Source organism: Branchiostoma floridae, chromosome 3 (assembly GCF_000003815.2).
Source record: "Branchiostoma floridae strain S238N-H82 chromosome 3, Bfl_VNyyK, whole genome shotgun sequence".
In the NCBI taxonomy this organism is placed as follows: Eukaryota; Metazoa; Chordata; class Leptocardii; order Amphioxiformes; family Branchiostomatidae; genus Branchiostoma; species Branchiostoma floridae.
The window spans coordinates 7,991,814-7,998,687 of NC_049981.1; positions in this window are offsets into that span (position 1 = coordinate 7,991,814).

Consider the following 6,874-nt stretch of genomic DNA (forward strand, 5'->3'; position numbering starts at 1 on the left):
AACTCAAAACTGAACTTGCGGTATGTTGCTGACAGTTTGTTATGCCTACTTGACTTTCACAGCCGCTTCTAGGGTAGCCAGGCGCAAGATGAAGATTCTGAACTTGGTCAGACAGTACGCCCTGACATCCGGGCTGAGCTTCAAGTCCGGAAAACCCGAGTATCTCTGCCATTTGACACAAGAAATAAGTGCCTCAGTTTTCTGGGAGGAAGCGTCTGCGAGCCAGAAGTACACAGAAGTGGTGCTGTGGCGGGAGGACGACAACAGGATGACTATCATTCAACCTAAGGTAAAACGCACTGTTTAATTGTACCGTCTCTTACAAGACTTTAGCCTTGCTCTAAGACTATTGCCATGGACTGGGAATAATCTTCAGAAAATGAACTGATTATATGATCAGGCATTCACATGTTTTGGGGCTTACCGGTCTAGGCAAATAACAAGAGCGAAGTAAAGTTGACTCTATAGTCATTTTTACCAACTTAAATACAGTCAATGGCACAGAGGTAGTTAGCCTTGTATGATTTTTAGAACGTTAGTGGGAGTCGAATATTACACAAAACAGATTTCTTTGTAGCAAAATGGACCGTGGTTTTGAGTATCGTCCATTCACAAGTTTTCACATACTGAATCAGGTCCAGGTCTGGACCTGAACCGCACCTGCACCTGAATTTTCTTTACCGGTACCCACCCCTACACTACGCCAAAAGGTTGGACCATTTGTCATGGTCAGTTTGGCAGCACTTGTACCCAACTGTTACAAATAAAAGAGGGTGTCAGAGCCATCAAAATTTGACAAATAATTATTATTTAAGAGCCCACCAATACAAGACTTTTATCTTGCTCTGAAACTGTTGCCTTGGGCTGGGACTACCCGTTTGGGTTTAGTGCTTAATGCAAGTCTGGAATGTAGCATTACATCCAATGGAACCATTGATGAATATGCTATGGACTTTGTAAATTCCTATATGACAGTTAGTAGGAGTGGAAAATGATAATAACAATACACTGCTTGAAAAGCCGAGTTTACGTGGTGGAAACTCCTGGGCATGCACCCAGAAACTCGAAATGGTCGGGCATTCACGGTACGTATCATACCGGACAGACTGCCTGTCCGGGCAACTGGCACACCCGAGGATGCACGGAAACGAACCACTTCGTGCCCGGGACGTGTATAAGGCCCGAACGTTCCCGCTCATTTAGCCGCTATACTTCTCTATATACCCGGACACCCCACACTTTTGCCGTGCCGCACGGTAGCTCCATGCATAATTTACCGGACAATCAACACCTAATTATCACCTTATTATCGCACGTGCCTCGTGTCTGGGAGGCAAATGCACCCGGGCACGCACTCCGTCGTCATGGAAACCAGCGTCCTACCTACGAACCACCCCCCACCCCCCTTGCGGGCCCCCCTCCCCCTACCGATTCAACCCTCCCCTCTAGCCCCCTCCACCTACCGAGTACACATTCACCACACCTACACCTTTATACACACACACATGCATATATATATATATATATATATATATATATATATATATATATATATATATATATATATATATATGCAAAGGAATTGTGCCAGTAAAAGATTATCGATGCCAGTATACTTTGGACACTTTATTCAATTGCAAGATAAACAAAAGAAACAACGAAACAGTCGGCAATTATCATAACATGATTTCCGACGAAACCAATCTCTTGCAGGTAGTGAAAGCGAATCAACAAATCAATCAAAACAACACAAAAATATTTACCGGTAACTACAACTATTTCTTCCAAACAAATACTATGATAACTATTAAAAACACCGCTTTAACATTATTCAATGCTATTTCCAACAACTAGGCACAACAATACTTGTTCTAAAATCATTGGAAACGAATTTTTACAGTTATTGAAAACAAACTCAACTTACATTCATTCTAAACATAAGCATAACGTTACAACTATTGATATTAAAAACAAGTTTTTACAATCAGTTTATACAATTTCCTACAGCTATGGACATCATGGCGTATTTTACAATCATTTAGAATCAATCCTTACAGTTGCCAGCAGAACATTGTGATGATAACTAAAGACAAACCCTCCAGCTATTCATGCTATCTTAACAAAGTCCGCAGTTAATACCTAGCTATAGTATATACAAATCAACAAGTAGAAGAAGATGATAACAGCATTGACTGGAGTTGAGTGTACGCTAGCTGTGATTGGTTAAGCACGGTAGGCATTGCATGATTGGCCACTGGTATGCACGTGATCACGAGTAGCCTCGAAGATGTACTAAGTTTTAAACTACATTCTGTATTCTGTGATTGGTTAATAATGATGGACATTGCATGATTGGCCACTGTTAGGCACGTGATCATGGGTCGCTTGACGACTTCAAGAGTACCCAAATTTTAAAACTTTACGACTATGACATTGCAGCAGACACAAACATTAAAACATTACACATTCTGGCAACAGTATACGAGTTAACATACATACTGTAGTGGTACAAACTAATGTACTAACCTAAAACAACAGAGTAGCGTCAAGTTCATCCCGTTTTTGTCTAAGTGCATATATATATCATATATATATTACATGTAGATATTTCAGTTGAAAGGTACACCCCTACCCTTATGACGCAGTTAACAATCTGATAAGGTTACAATAACCGTTAACAGATCATTCGTTTTTGCTCTTTCACCTGCAAACACAAAGCATTTTACGATATATTTTCATCATGAACACCGTCCCAACAGCACACAGCAATCAATCGCAAATACTCTTCATTGAAAAAATATGAACATCATTCTATAGCCACAAAGCAGCACATCCAGTCGAATTTTTGTGTAAGTCACTATAACGCTATAAAAACTAGTGAGGTTCAAATTGGCTGGCGGCACTCAAAGCCAGACAAAAGAATTTGCAACATCACGGACTAAAAATAATAATAAATGGACGTGCAGATTCACTAAAAGACATCACAAAAGTACCAGAAAGATGATAGGAAATTCACTGGTTCACACTTTAATACTGTTGGACAACAACGGCATTGTGAAAGTAATGTATAATCGCTATAAACATTAGATACTGGGGTTCAAAATGGCGGCACTCGAAGCCAAGCCAAGCGAAAATTCAGACAAAAGAATTTACAACATCACGGACTTCTAGGTCAAAAATACTAATAAATGGAAGTGCAGATTCACTAAAAGACATCACAAAAGTACCAGAAAGATGGTAGGAAATTTACTGGTTCACACTTTAATACTGTTGGACAACAACGGCATTGTGAAAGTAATGTATAATCGCTTAATGAACATTAGATACTGGGGTTCAAAATGGCGGCACTCGAAGCCAAGCCAAGCGAAAATTCAGACAAAAGAATTTACAACATCACGGACTTCTAGGTCAAAAATACTAATAATTGGACGTGCAGATTCAGTAAAATACATCACAATAGTACCAGAAAGATGATAGGAAATTCACTGGTTCACACTTTGATACTGTTGGACAACAACGGCATTGTGAAAGTAATGTATAATCGCTATGAACATTACATACTGGGGTTCAAAATGGCGGCACTCGAAGCCAAGCCAAGCGAAAATTCAGACAAAAGAATTTACAACATCATGGACTTCTAGGTCAAAAATACTAATAAATGGAAGTGCAGATTCACTAAAAGACATCACAAAAGTACCAGAAAGATGGTAGGAAATTTACTGGTTCACACTTTAATACTGTTGGACAACAACGGCATTGTGAAAGTAATGTATAATCGCTATAAACATTAGATACTGGGGTTCAAAATGGCGGCACTCGAGCCAAGCGAAAATTCAGACAAAAGAATTTACAACATCACGGACTTCTAGGTCAAAAATACTAACAAATGGACGTGCAGATTCACTAAAAGACATCACAAAAGTACCAGAAAGATGGTAGGAAATTCACTGGTTCACACTTTATTTCTGTTGGACAACAACGGCATTGTGAAAGTAATGTATAATCGCTATGAACATAAAGTCTCTATTATGTCCATGTGTATGATTTGCCTCGTTTTGTTTTGCTTTGTTGAGCCATAAAAGTGTATTTGTACAATACAAAAAAGACACATAAGACACAGGGTGGAAAACTTCGCACTATTACGACGTCGGTTATTTGTCGGTGGTACAATTCTGGTAGTAATTTCTTGTCGTAGACTCGTTCTACCGGTCAAGTAGTCATCCTATCCTTAGTATTTTATTTGCACGGCCCCGTAAGATAAAAGCCAATCCCGCGTAGTCTGCGACGGGGGCTAGTACTTCCCGGCTTGGGCTCGCGACGCCAGAGGTCCACTGTTCGTTCAAACAAAGGATATTTAGTATGTAGGTGTCAGGTATGCAAATACACTCGACAGTGAAGTCGATACAATAATGTTATGCTTCATTCTTTCTCACACCTAAGAGTTTTTTTCTTGATAATAGCTCTTTGGTCACACGAAAGGGGGTTGAAGATCGTTTTTTAACCTCCGTGCTCTGAACAGAAATTTTTAAGTTATTTGAATTGGGGACATATATTAGAAAATATTAGTGAGTAGCGAGGCCCTTTGTCGGACCCTTCCTCTATTGATCAGGCCCGCTTTATATAGTACACCGCAGGTGACCCATAAGGTACCCTGGGGGTAATTTTGCTCCGGCTTCGACGTCTTAGGGCCCGAAAATGTAAGTGGCCCCGTGCCTTCACGGAATGACGGGCACAAAGGCTTTTCACACTGGTCGGTGACAATGTTAGGGAAATACACATAATTTGAACAAATCAACAGTTAGAAAAAATTCTACGTTTAGCATAATGATAAGCCTTGTTGATACACTAAAAAAAAAAGAGACTTCCTTGTCTTCATTCCAGTAAGACTTCTATACAGTTTAGAACCATTTTCTTTCATACAACATGTTAGCAATTATCACTTGAATACACATTACCCTTTCACTCAACCACTTCTCAAAACACGCAGTGTGCGGGTACCGCGAACTACCGGACATGGCCATGTCCGGCAATGATTGGGGATATTCGGCACCGGACACACCGTGGCTCGAAATTCCTTTACACGCCCCAGACATGTCAAGTTCCACGGTAGTGTAAGAAACCAGACATTGCCAGATATTCTTGTTTCCGTGCAGTGTCATTGACAAAGACACAAAATGTTCACTACTAGAGGTGGGTACCGGTACAGAAAATTCAGGTCCAGGTCCAGTTCAGGTCCAGATGATCAGGTCCAGGTCCGGACCTGAACCTGGACTCGATTCAGTATGTGAGAACTTGTAAATGGACGATATTCATAACAATTGTCCATTTTGCAACAAAAAATCTGACTATAGACTTTACTCTACTTCACTCTTGTTTAATATTTTCCTCGATCGGTAAGCCCCAAAACTTGTGAACGTCTGATCATATATAAATCTGTTCATTTTCCAATAGCTCCAACATCCGGTCCACCAAATTTTTTCAGGTCCTGTCCGGTTTTGTACCCCTATTCACTATACCGTACATCTACTGCTCTAAACTATGAAATTGTGAAATCCAGGAAGGCTGTTTTAGAAGTCAGGTGAAGAATTTCATACCCTCTACCAGCGACCAACTTCTCACTGTGTATGATGAGGCTTAGGGTCGGTCCAGTAACTGGGAAAAAGTTCTCCCAGGCTTTACTCAAGGTATGCTGCACTAATCATGTAGTATAGATCTGGAAGTAAATATTGATGACTTACTTCTCACATCTCTGAGCACACCTCACACACTTTCCCTGTGCCGGTGCTACTCTCACCCTGGACCCTTCCTCCTCCATCTCTCTCTCTTGCACTCCATCAATCCAACTGGCTCCACCATCTTCTATAAACCTGGTGTGTTCACTGGCACTGACATCAGTTCTCTGTTTTTCTACAGTGTCTTCTGTATCTGAATTAGACATTTTTGTTTGTTTCCTCTCTCATAACAAAAGGACTCAACTCAAAAGTAAAAGATTCTTCAGAAAATAGAATTTCCTTCCTGATTGATATTCATGAAGTATATTTTTATTGTTCCATCGTTATTTATGAACCATCAATATAATACTACATTTTGTTTGTGAGTGAGTATCATGTTCTTTCAGAGAGGTAACGTTACATGTATTAAGTATCAGGTACCAAAACCATGTAGTTTTAAGTACTTTTCAAGGTTTTCATGGTTTTATAGCCTGAATTTACAGACATTACTGATTATTGTCAGGACATTCCTGAGATAATTGTGTGATCCCAGCAGCAGAAGTGGCAGCTCTGACACAGCACCTGCCGATGAACATACCACAGTCATTTGGGGGAGAAACATGGGTCCATAACACACAGATCCTACACACACATCTTCTTCGCTGAGCACAAACAGCCGCTACTGCTAAAACAGCTTTGGTACCAATGGGCTAAATCCGAGTTGCCTGACATGATAGCCAGCCCAGGTAGACAGCCCAGCCTTTTCTGTAAACCCTGTGCCTGTACTGTCTAGTTGCAAAGTGTCATAACAAAAATACCACCCTTTGGCATTGCAGGTATGCAGCGTGGCTGCAGCTAGTTTACAGTTTACACTAGTGCACCACCTGTCACAAGTCCCCATTGAATGGCACATGCTCAACATCATCATCAAGCCGCTAGCCTGGATACCAGACTGTTTTCTGGGCTTGAACACGGGTACCACGAGCCACTCGGCACGTAGTGACCACGTCTAGCCAAATAATGGACGTGATAGACGATAAACAATGATATCAACAAGAACAAGGACCCTAATAGACATGGATCGGGCTGGGGGTTTAACGTTACTTACCGTGCAAATATTCAGTCCCCTGAGTGAAAATCACCTTCGAAACTCGGGGGGAGAC